Raw genomic sequence first — 12,989 nt, 5'->3', positions numbered from 1 at the left:
AAAAGACAGATGATTAAAAATAAAAATAAAAAAATTCTGAAGCTGAAAATTACAACTGAAATTATAAAAATTACTGGAGAAATGAAACAAAAGGAGATTTGAGTAGGCAGAACAAATCAGTGAATACAAAGGTAGAAAAATGGAACTGATTGATTCCAAGGAACAGAAAGAGAAAAGATTTAATAACATTGAATGGAGTGAGGACCTATGAGATAACTCCCTGTGGGAGTCCCAAAAAGAACAGAGAGAAAGAACAGAGGGAATATTTGAAAAAAATAATCATTGGAAATATTCCAAATTTGATGAACATGAATACCTATGAATCTCAATGAATTCTAAGTTATAGGAACTCCAAGACACCCAAATGTAGACATATTTCCTTCTTCCTGACTTCAGGTATCCTAATATGTTTTTCTTCAGAAATACAAACTACTCTTTATAATGACAATTAATACTATGCTTCCACTATTTAACCAGATGACAGTGTAATTGTTTACATGGTTTCAATTTCTTTTTTGTAATTACTATAAATTCGAGTCCTTTCCTTTTTAGTCTTCACATAGTATTGTTTCTCAGAAATTTGAATAATTTCTCTTAGTTTTCTTATAGTTCATTACTGCTTACAGCAAACTTAAATTTTTTCTAAGATTCTTTATTTCACTTTTCAAAAGTATTGAATTTTAGATGTTTTCCTTTTCTTTTAGTTCTTTAAAAATTCTCTGTTGTTTTTAGTGATCGAGTTTTTCATGAAAAGATAGCTGAAATTTCTCTCCCTCTTCCCCTTATATTATGTAGAGCCTTCAACATAAGTTTTCTCCCTTCCCCCCAATTGCTGTGTCTTCTGTGATCTACTAGGTTGGAGAGATGAAGTTTTTAAATCTATAGCTGAGATTTAGCTTAAATATAGGAATACAGCTTTTAATTAAATTCTGTTCACCAGGATGGGGTGTGGGTTGGGAAAGATGGTAAAATGAGACGAACTTTATTACCCTACATATATGTACAATTACACAAATGCTGTGACTCTGCATTGTGTACAAACAAACAGAGAAATGAAAAGTTGTGTTCCATTTGTGTGAAAAAATAAAAAGTAAATGACAGGGAATAGAGTTCAATGATAATGTATACAGGGTTAAATTTCCAGTATGGGAGAAAACACAGAACAAAGCAAAACAAACAAAAAAGCCCTCCATTTGATGCAACTAAGTGATTTTGACTTTTTAAGTAAAATAATATTGATCAAATTCTGTATACTCAAAGAAGACCTAAGGCTGGATTCAAGTAATTATGGAATCTAATTAGCCTCTTTGTAAAAAGAAAGCAATGGCACCATTGTACTGAGACTTTCAAGTCAGGACATATTTGCAATAATAATATTGATTTTAAAGAAAAATGAAAAGTGGTATGTTTCAGGTTTAATTTTAATGAGATAAAATTTTCAATATATATGCTATCCAATATCTCCTTTCTCTCTGTCCCTCACTGTTTCTTACTCTTTTTTTATTGTGAGATGCTTTTAAGGCTTAACTTTACTCTTTGTTATTCTCTTTATTTTTCCATTTCTTTGAAGTATTTTCTACATCCCTTTTCTTGGGAATCTATAATGTTAACTTTTAAAGCCATTTCATAATGCAAGTTAATGTCAATGTACCACACACTAAATGTCAAAAACCAGACTCATTTTCACAGAATTCCTAAATCTCTTTCAGGGAAATTTCTCTTTTTCTGGTTCCCTTTAATTAAATACAGAATAATGGTTGTACACTTAGCAAATTTACTTTTTTTTTCTCTAAAAAAATCTTATACAGAATCTCATAAGTAAAAATATAAACAAGGTGATCATTAAGCTGTTTATTAATACAATACATATTTACAATCATTTTAATCAAGAAAATGAAGATGTTTAGATAAAATTTTTTAAAATCTGAAAACAAAGATGATCAAATACAGTTGTTTTGTGTACAATAATTTACAATATAGTGTCTTTTCATTTTGCTTTGGTTTCATAACATAGGTAGATTTCTCAAAATTTCAAGTTACAAATTAACCTGACATAACTTGTATAAAATGTGTAAAAAAAAAATTTGGACTTCAAAGTTAAATCACTATCAAGATTAAAATTGCTGGCATTACTTGCAATAAATTTGAAAAATAAGTAATATTAGGCAAAAAATATCTACAAGACACTATATTAAAGATAGAATTTATCTTTACTTTTGTGGATAATGATTAATACCCTGACTTTTTATGATGATTGTATTCAGGCAAATTAGGAAAATGATTTGCAATCAATGTTTAGGATCATCCTTAGAGCTTGGCTACTGCTCCTGATGGTTGCAAACATTGGCATCAACACTGTGGTGCTGGTTCTATAGGAATGCAGGGTGCAAGAATCAGGATACCATGGAGATTTCCACCAAGATTTCAAAGGAAGGTGTGGTAGGTGAAGTAAAGTGCATCAGGATCAGAGCCCTAGGTAGGTCTCCCCTGAGAAAGGGATGCATGGAGATTTAAGAATGAATCTGAAACAACAGTGGAGACCTCTGAGATTAAGAGATGCCAATACTGTGGAATGTTTTCTAAGGAAATATGCAGGAATTGAGCACAGATAAGCCAACACATAGACCATGTGACTATAACCAGCACAAGCATAGGAGTGGAGCTAAACAAGCCCTTTAGAGAGAATATTCTGATGCCATGTGCTCCAGATGCTGGATTTGAAACTATAGGCCTTGTTTGCCCAGCTGGATTTTGGTTCTGCTTTGGTCCTATCTCTTCTTTTCATGGCCTTAATTCTCCATTTTGGTATGGAAATGTTTACTATATGCCATAATATACTATATATATATATATATCATGCTTTTGATTTTTACAAGGGCTCATGTTGAGAGTTTCCTTTGAGTCTCAGAGGAGACTTTCAATTTGAACTTTTGGGCAATCCTGGAATTGTTAACAACATGGGGACTCTTTAAAATGAAGTAAAAAGGGTTTTGCATTGTAATATGGGCATCAGTTTGGGGGATAGGGGCAGAGTGTTATGATTTAGCTATGAAATATCCCCCAAAAGCTTACATGTGAGACAATACATAAAAGTTTAGAGTGAAATGATTAAATAAAAAATGCATTAATGCACTTATAGAGTTTAACTGGGTGTTAACTATAGGCAGGTAGGATGTGACAGGAAGTGGGTCACTGTGGGTGTCCTTTGGAGTTTATTATTCTTTATTGAGTAAAATATTCTCTCTCTGCTTCCTGGTGGCTATGTCCTTGTCTGTATTCCTCCACCACACTCTTCCATCATGATGTCCTTCCTTACCCTGAGCCCTGAGGAATAGAGTTGGCAATCTATGAACTGAAACCTCTGAAGCTGTAGCCCCCAAATAAACTTTTCTTCCTCTAAAACTCTTAGTCAGATCTTTTGGTTACAACAGTTAAAAAAAAAAAAAAAAGACTAAACGAATCTGCTAACTTATGTTCATACATGTACATTTAATCCTTTATAAATGTTTCATATCTTTTTTTTAAGAGAGAGGTGAGAGAGAAAGAGAGAGAGAAAATTTTTAACATTTATTTTTTAGTTTTCTTGGCAGATACAACATCTTTGTATGTGGTGCTGAGGATCCAACCCGGGCCGCACACATGCCAGGCCAGCGCGCTACCACTTGAGCCACATCCCCAGCCCAAATGTCTCATATCTTGACAAAGCAAAGTAAGAACATACGTTATAAATTTCCCACTTTTGTATCATTGGTTTCCTTAAAGAAGTTAAAGAAGGAGATTTTACTCTATGGTGGATCCAGTGTTTTTTAGTCACATCCACACTTGCATATGAATTATTTAAATAAGTTCTTCACATCTCAATGAATACCTTGAAAAGGCTCTTTGGAGGCACGTACAAATGAAAATTAAGATTTAAGCCAGTGTAAAAATGAATACTTCATTATTATTAGCAGTTAAAAATACATTGGAATATATCAGTAGAAAGCATATACTTTTGAATAAAGACACATATCCCTTTCCCTAGAAATGGAATCCTAACTTTACTTGCATATGAAACAGAGTTCTTACAGGTTTGTGTGTGATTTTCTCAACTTGAGTAGCTAGATGCCTGTGTATCTTAACAATTGCATCAGTATTTTACTAAGATAGCATCTTACTTAGATACTGATGCAATTGTTTAGATGAAAGGGCAACTACCTGCATCTATGGTGGAATACTATTTTACCTAAAAACCCAATTGACAGATGTACTATAAATGTTCAAACAGATTAGACAGACATTGTCTCAAAAATTAATAACATAAACCTATCATTTTAAATAATACCTGATGATAGTTGTTACAATGATAATTTTCAAACTTTCAAGAAAAAAATTAAAAGCTGGAAAAACATGTGTGCCACTATGAACTTGACAGTTTTCTAATATCTAGATAATATTCTGATGAGCATACTGTGATGTTAATAAATGGATGATGAAATGTATTGATTTGTAGATTACCGGCCCAGTTACCCAATATTTTCCAAATAGCTACAAGATGATGTTATGAAAGTGAGCATTAGTAAAAGGTAATTTGATTGCAAGACATATCAACAGATTTCATGTTTGTTAATTGTTGCTATTAATTCTTGTTTAAGCTGATTTTGTTTGGTTGATTTCTTCAGTGCAATCAATCTTCACAAATAAATCAATTATTAACTTTTGTGTTGTTTCAAAAAATCCACACACATATTAAAAGATTATTACTAAATTCTTCCCTTTTCCAACTTAATGTTTGTACAGAACCAAAACTTTTTCTTAATGTTTTAGTCAAACAAACATCAAAACAGTTTGAATGCAGAAGATATGAGGATACAGTCATTAAAGTGATTGGCAAAATTAAAAAAATGTAAACAATGTCACTTTCTTCAATATTTCTTTTTTTTATTTTGGAAGAAAGCAATTTTATATAGTAGGTTAAATAAAACATGCTTTTTAAAATTAAAGTCTAGAGAAATAAATTCATCAAGTACATTAAAAATGTATTTGTTTTAAATTCTAATGCTGAAAATACTATTATATATATAACTCACAAAATCAAAGGCTTATAGAATTATAAGTAATTTTTTATTAGAACATTATGGTTATACATAGTAGTTGAGTTCATCCTGACAAACTCATACAGGTGTGGAAATCAATAATTGATTGTTAAGAGTGTGAAGAGTTTCTGTTTGAGAGCAACAACTCCAAATTTTCACCCATTTTGTATTTTATACTAATGTTCCTGTCATCAACCAATGTATTTCATTATATCTTTTCTGATGTTTCAAAACCCCTCTCTTTCACATATTCCCACAAACTGTCCCACAGTATACCACACACCAACAACCAGATGGATCTAGGATGTTCCCTATGGGCCGTGTAGCAGCAGCAGTCATGGAAGAATAGCAGCAACAAATAGTTTTGTTTATTTTGTTTACCTGGGTATCCTCTAGATTCTATTTGAGTTACTTTATCACTCATTTCATTTCTATCATAGTTCTTTGATGTAAATTTTTATGTTACTGGAATTATTTTAATTCTAATTAGACTCCCAAAAAATTTAAAATAAGGGTATGCAATTATTGAATATATAGCAAGAAATACAAAGGAAGGAGTTTAGGATGGATTTAGCAACTTAAAAATGTCAATGAGAACATCATCTTTTGCGATCCCTTTGTCCTTCCATTCTCAGTATGTTTGTTTCCTTCTAAGAGTTGCTTTCAGTGGTCACAACATTGTCCACTGCACATTCATGTGCCACACCGTCCTCTGACAAAATCTCAAATCTCTCTTAGTATGACTAAGGAGGAAAATTGTTTGCTCAGGAGGAAAATTATTCACAGAACTACTGCCAACTTGTATGACTTCTTGGATTTCTTCAGCCATATTAAGCTTCTGCTCTAAATTAGCCATTGGGAAGGGTGACTAGTGTAACCAAAACCCTTCTGATTTGAGAAATATTCATTGTTTTCTGGGGTTGGGCCGATGCCTGCTGGGCAAATGCCTGCTGAACAAATCCTGTGTTTTTTCACCCAAGGGAAAGGGGTGAGTTGTTGCTCAGGTTATATATTTATTCTCACATTCTGTTAGGATGCACAAGGTCTCTGGATCCAAGAACAGATCATTACACACAATCCCCACAAGATAACAGGGTGACAGCCTGATGTTACCGTGTGCTTGTAATAAAGAAGAACCTTGAATTTATGAGACTCAGAGGTTATATTGGGCAGTTGTCTCATCTGTCCCTCTTTCTTTGGGGAGAGAGAGCGAGCCTTCCTGGAAAGTTAAGGAGATCTGTTCCTGGGAGGGGATGGGCAAGCTCCAGCCTGCCAATACTGGCATGTTAGTAAAACACTAAGGGGAGATGAACTTTCATCTATCTTCAGAGCAATACACCAGCTCCAGCTTTCAAGGCATGTTTGCTATAGGTCATCCGTTGACACAACTGTACAGTGATGTTTGGTTCAGAAAACTCAGAGCAAGCACAAAATGAAAAAGAAAAAAATTGGAGAATTGTGGTCTAAACCATGTCACACCATGATTTTCCCTGCTTTACATATGGGATCAACAGATTTCTGCCCTGACAAGGGACTAATCAGGTTAACAAACCTTTGCTCAAACCTATATGATTTTGACTCAAATATGATAATTCTTTCATGAATACCAGAATACTTTTGGTAATGTGTGGCTAGGCAGAAAGAAAGAGAGTAGATAAGTGGATTCTGGAATTTTAAATTAAGATTCCAAATTCCTTTGTCATTGTAGATATAAACTAACTCATTGTTTGATATCTTTAGTTCTTTTTCAGACTCCATTGGAAATCTAATCATCATTCCTAATATTGAATACATATGAAAATATATTCCTGAAAGCAAAGAATAAATTAGGTTTCAAAACTACCTGTTTCAAATCTACTGACAATGTATAGCCTTTCTCTCTTAAATATGACTTGAGAGAATACTTTTGATTATGAAATAAATGCCCTAATTTATATTAGTATAAAGAGACATTTGTTGAAAAAACTGTCACTACATGTAAAATAGTCACATGCAACCTAATTTTTCTGCCTTTAAACATGGCTGCCCTCGGTTATTTAATATAGAAACTTCTACAGATATTCGTGGTCATGAAATGAAATACTGGAATTCTGTTTTTCTAATGAAAACTTAGGCAATTCGAAATGTGTGATAACAAGTAGAATAACACAAATTGACATATTGTTCAATCCTTCATAGCTTCTGGGATTTTGCCCTTGGTAATTCAGACTGTACTGTGCTGACAGTTTTTTAAGTTAAAGAGTTTGCTTTGCTCAACTTGATGCCTGCTATTATGTGGAAATATTTTTCTGAGATTACTGAAAGTTACTTTTGGGTTTTGTTTAATTTCTTTTTTTTTTTTTTAAAGAGAGAGTGAGAGAAGAGAGAGAGAGAGAGAGAGAGAGAAAGAATTTTTAATATTTATTTTTTAGTTCTCGGCGGACACAACATTTTTGTTGGTATGTGGTGCTGAGGATCGAACCCGGGCCGCACGCATGCCAGGCGAGTGTGCTACCGCTTGAGCCACATCCCCAGCCCCTTGTTTAATTTCTAAGTATAACAAAGCATGAAAGAATAAAATTAGCCCATTTCCTATTTCCAGCCTCGTGCCTAGGTAGGAATGTAGCCAAGGCCGCTCCATGGAGAACCCCAGAGGCGGCGGGCAGGCTTAGGCGGCGGGATTATGCCTTGGGAAGCAGGTGTGAGGGGCCGAGCCCAGCCCTGGACCTATTTGACTGGGCTCCTGACACTGTGGCTCCCTGTCCTTCCTGGGTTGTCTCCTTTGTCGCTCAGCCAACTCTTGTGACCTTGCGTCCAAGTTCTCCGAAGTTTGCGTCTCTGAAGCTTTTAGGTCTGTCAACACTGGAGGAATGGCCTATTTTGGGATCTCAGCTGGCCAGGCTGTGGCAGTGGTCTGGGATAAGTCATCCCCTGTGGAGGCTCTGAAAGATCTGGTGGATAAACTTCAAGTGTTAACTGGTGATGAAGGCCAAGTGTTGGTGGAGAACATGAGCCAGCTGTTGCGGTCTGCCCACAAGAAATCTAGCTTTGACGTTATCTTGTCAGGTGTAGTCCCAGGAAGTGTGACTCTGCACAGTGCTGAGGTTTTGGCTGAGATGGCCCGCATCCTTCGGCCTGGGGGATGTCTTTTCCTGAAAGAACCAGTAGAGACAGCTGTAGATAAAGATAGCAAAGTGAAGACAGCTCTCTGACTGACTCTCTCTGGTCTGGTGGAAGTAAAAGAGCTGCAGCAGGAGTCCTTGAGTCCTGAGGAGAAGCAGTCTATCCAGTGACACCTGGGCTGCAACAGTGAGAGCCTGCTCTCTGTTCAGATCACAGGCAAAAAGACAAACTTTGAAGTGGGTTCTTCCAGTCAGCTTAAACTTTCTATCACCAAAAAGTCTCCTTTGGTGAAACCTGCTGTGGACCTTGCCACTGCCAAGCTCTGGACCCTGTCAGCCAATGACATGGAGGACGAGAGCATGGATCTCATTGACTCAGATGCTACTGGATCCAGAAGATTTGGAAAAAACAGATCCTGCTTCCCTACGGGCTGCTTCTTGTGGGGAAAGAAAAAAGAGGAAGGCTTGTAAGAACTGCACCTGTGGCCTTGCAGAAGAACTAGAAAAAGAGAAGTTACAGGAACAAAAGAATGCCCAGCCCAAGTCAGCCTATGGAAACTGCTACCTGGGCGATGCTTTCCACTGTGCCAACTGCCCCTACCTTGGGATGCTAGCCTTCAAACCTGGCAAGAAGGTGCTGCTGAGCGATGGCAATCTTCATGTTGCCTAGGAGGACCCATGGGACACATCTGCTCTTCCACCACCTCCTGTCTCTCAGATCCCACCACTGTGGCTCCTCCCACCTCCTTGGACTCTCTGGCTCTCCGTTGGAAATCCCTTTTCAGGGTGGTGCTTGTAGACAGGGAAGCTGGCTGTGGGTGCAGTGGTGTGTAGTGCTGCTGTTTGTATCCAAAGACCCAGGCTTGCTGGCCTGGCTTCCTGCAACTGGGGCCTCTTTCCTCTTCTAGTGTTAGGAGAAGGGAGTCTGCCCAGAAAAGGCCCCTCTCCTGGTGTTACAGAAGCACTGACCAGACACTCTCGAGCCCAGACATCCTTGAGTGTCTGGGCTCTGGGAGGAGCTCCACGCCCTGCCCCTGTCCTAAGCTCAGCCCTGCCATGTACCTGTCTTCCTAAGTTGGTGGTTTACTTGATATGCAGTTTTAGTGACGAGTCAACTGTCTCATGTCTTAACACCAAAGGAGTCACTCACAGGTTACTGTGATCCCATCCCATGTCTCTCTACCCCTTCCCCCACTCACTTTAGTGTTGCATTTGTGTCCCGTGTCATTTATGTTCCTCTATAGGTATTAAACTTGCATACTTCTGTGTATCCATTGTAAAGAGAGGCTCTGTCTGTGTGTGTGATATTGATACCGCTGTTGACCGGTGATGAGTCCTTGCTTCCCCAATGTTGAAGAATAACACCAAAGAAGCACGCCGAGGCAAGGTCAGAGTAGAAAGTAGAAGTTTATTAAAGGACAGCAGAAAAGACTTCTCCAGGAGGAAGAAGGGGACCCAAGAGGTGGAATCCGTGGCAGTGCAGTTGTTTCTCATTCTTATAGTTTTGGGGATGGAATGTAGGTTGGAAGGCCCGAGGGGTGGGACACTTCTTTGTGATGGGCTATCTTTAAGTTTGCTGGGGGTTGTTTATTAACACTTCTTTGAGGTGGACTTTGGCCTAGGGCCTTTTCGGGACTTCGTCAACATTCCATGAGTTGTCCTGTGTTTTCCCTGAGTCATTCCCAGCATGGCCTCCATTTTAGATTTCACTCGATGTTAGACCCGATTTACCTAACTACACTGACTACCTAACTTTAAATCTGGCTTCAATATCTGTCACAGACATCCATCAGTAGGGACCACGAAACTGTCTTTCTGGAGGAACTTGGTGTCTCCCCACAAATAGGGCCAGCGCTGTACTATGAAGTATGGCCTCTCTCCTCTACTGTGGAAGAGTCTAGGTTAGTAAGAATTTGGAGAGAAGTAGGAGAGCACTCTAAACCAACTGAAGTCTCTGAGCAAGAGACACCTTTATTCTCCTCATGACCCAGCCACACAGATCTGGAAACCAATCTTGCCAAATATTTGAAGAGATTGTGTGGATTTAAAAAGTGTTGATTCTCTCAGCTTGCTTTTGCTTACCCTGGTCCACACTGCTGAAGTTATGGCTATGACTAAATTCTAGCTGGATTCCAAATCCTTTTTGGGAGGGAGAGTTTGGAGACAACCATTGGCCCCTGCCCTGACTGACCTTGAGTTTGAGCAAGACCTGTGAATGCACTAGAATCTCCCTTCTGGGATTAGGTGAGGTTTTGTGGCAAAAGTAAAAGGATTTTGCAGAGATAACTAAAATCCTGATGGATTTAATGAAAAGGAAGATTATTCTGAATGAGCCTTCCCACAGTTGATCCTTTAAAAGAACTGAGAAAAGGAAGAGCTTTCCTTACCCGCCTTGTAGGAATCAGCATGACAGTTTGAGAGGCCCGTAGGGCAAGAAACTCCTAGTGCAGACAAGTCCCCAGCACACAGTCCTCATGAAAATGGGGACCTCAGTCCTTTGGAAGAACTGGAGTTCCAGGTGAGAGCACAGATTGCGATGCCCTGATAGCAGTCTTTGGTGCCTGGACCTCATACAGGAACTGAGAATAGGGCCGGGATGTAGCTCAGTGGCAGAGCACCTGACTGCAATGTGTAAGGCCCTGGGTTCCCTCCCCAGCACTGCAAATAAAACGGGTGCTTGTTTGATCCTGGAGAAGTTGAATGAGAAGATAATAAGCCGGTGTGTTAAGCAGAAAAAAAAAAGAATAAAATTACAAATTTGTAGGGAGAAAGTAAAATAAATAACCAAAAAATTGTACACGGGTTACCTATTTTTCTCAAATTAGCCATAATGAATCAGATGCTATTCATGTACAGTTGGTTAAAATCAATTTTATTACTTATTTATTTACTTTTACATAACTGTATTTTATATAGTTTGCCGCAGTCTGGCTGGGCAAAAAACAACACGAGGCACTTGTAGGTTCAAAACAGGAACTCCTTTATTGCCTGAACTCCCTCGAAGACCACCCACGAAGCCCTTCCAGGAACACCAGCAACTGGAAATCCCTCCTCCGGAACTTCCCCAACCAATTGGAGAACTCCAAAGTAGCAAACACCAAGGCGGACAGCAGGGGTCTAATATACAATTGAATGCACAGCTTAACATAACCATCATCATCTCAATGGCTTGCTGGCATCACCTCTCAACCACTCCCTTCTGGCAAAAATGCCATGCCTCATTCCAACTGGGCTGTGGCTCTCAGCATCTCCCCCCTTCTGTTTAATTAAACACCAAGCATGTGGTTTAGGGACTGTGCCTGTCTTAGGTTGTCCAATACTACATACGGTTCTTACTAGTCATCGGATGAGCTGACCTCAAGGCAGCAGCTTCCTGTCTTAGGTTGGTACCATTGTAATTGGATCTTACCCGTCATTGACTAATGGTCCAGCATACAGCCATACTTGTGGATAGGCCTTTGCACCAGTGTGGGGGGGGTGAGGTTCTTTACCTCACCTCTGTTGGCCCCCAAATATGGCCTTTGCACCAGTGGGGGGGTGAGGTTCTTTGCCTCACCTCTGTTGGCCCCCAAATTTGGCCTTTGCACCAGTGTGTGTGTGGGGGGGTGAGGTTCTTTGCCTCACCTCTGTTGGCCCCCAAATTTGGCCTTGGTGCCAGTGGGGGGTGAGGTTCTTTGCCTCACCTCTGTTGGCCCCCAAATTTTAGCTGAATGGACCATCATAAGCAGAAGGGAGGAGGATACAGAAATGCCACAACACCAAGTCAATTGACAGCTCCTTTGGAAAAATTGTACCACCGATGACACCATCAGCAAAGATACTCCAGCACTACCACAATTAGCTGCACTAACAGATAGTTCACAATGCATACAAGTGATACATAGTCCAAGCAAGTTCTGCAAGCAGTTCAAAGCTGAGGAATCTATCAATATGTCCATTTCCTCCCAAAGTAAATTGACTCCTTGATTGAGCATCACTTGTTGAGTTACATTATTCATTGATGCATCAGTTTATACAGTTTGTTGTGATAGCTATCGCAGAAGCGATTGCTCTAATTTTATTCCTTAGTTACAGAAGCAAATTGTTGCTTCCATATGGATGTAGATATGGTTCATATCTACAATCTCTCCTGTTAATCTCTCCTGTTTTTTATTTTTTCAATAGAATATCCATTCAATTTGCCATGTAAAGTACATTTATTGGCACTTGCAATAAGTTACATGGATAATTATATGGATAGATATATGGATAATTTTCTATGCTTTTCATAAACTATTTCTGGCATGTTAACATTTAATACATGATAGCAGAAAACATTAAGCATAAACTTTTTTTGTTATATGTTGTAACATGAAGCAAATGTATTTATTTTATTTTACTCTTTGGTATCAGAGATTGAACCCATTGGTGTTTTAGTACCACACCACATTCTTATTTTTTTTTTTTTTTACTTTTTATTTTGGAACAAGGTCTTTCTAGGTTGCTTAGGGACACACTAAATTACTGAGGATGACTTAGAACTTGCAGTCCTTCTGCATCAGCCTGGAAGTTGCTGAGATTACCAGGCATTTGCCACTGTGTTCTGTAAGCAAATGCATATATGTGTGGTTTTGTGATGGGCAGCACAATGTTTTCAAGTCAGATGAAGTATGGCACAGGATTACCTATCTCTGTATCACTGCAGAGGCAGAGGATACTGTCAAGCGAGCATAAGGCTAAAAGACCTGTTTTCAGTCATGACCATTCCCTTTTTTTAATCTTAAATTTTAATTGTTTCTAATTTTATTAACTTATGTGTCTATAGAATGATACT

At 38.3% G+C, this 12,989-nt stretch overlaps 1 pseudogene across 1 annotated transcript; it reads left to right on the top strand.

Moving 5' to 3' along the window:
* Positions 1 to 7,924: 7,924 nt before the first annotated feature.
* On the top strand, positions 7,925 to 8,846 carry LOC308652800 (anamorsin-like; annotated as a pseudogene). The gene has a single exon. The product of its transcript is annotated as an anamorsin-like (transcript).
* The last annotated feature ends 4,143 nt before the right edge of the window (positions 8,847 to 12,989 follow it).

The sequence above is a fragment of the Spermophilus citellus genome (assembly GCF_964194105.1).
Source record: "Spermophilus citellus genome assembly, chromosome: 1".
Classification (NCBI taxonomy): Eukaryota; Metazoa; Chordata; class Mammalia; order Rodentia; family Sciuridae; genus Spermophilus; species Spermophilus citellus.
Note: the sequence above shows the minus strand (reverse complement) of the source record. Positions and strands in the feature narration are given on the sequence as shown.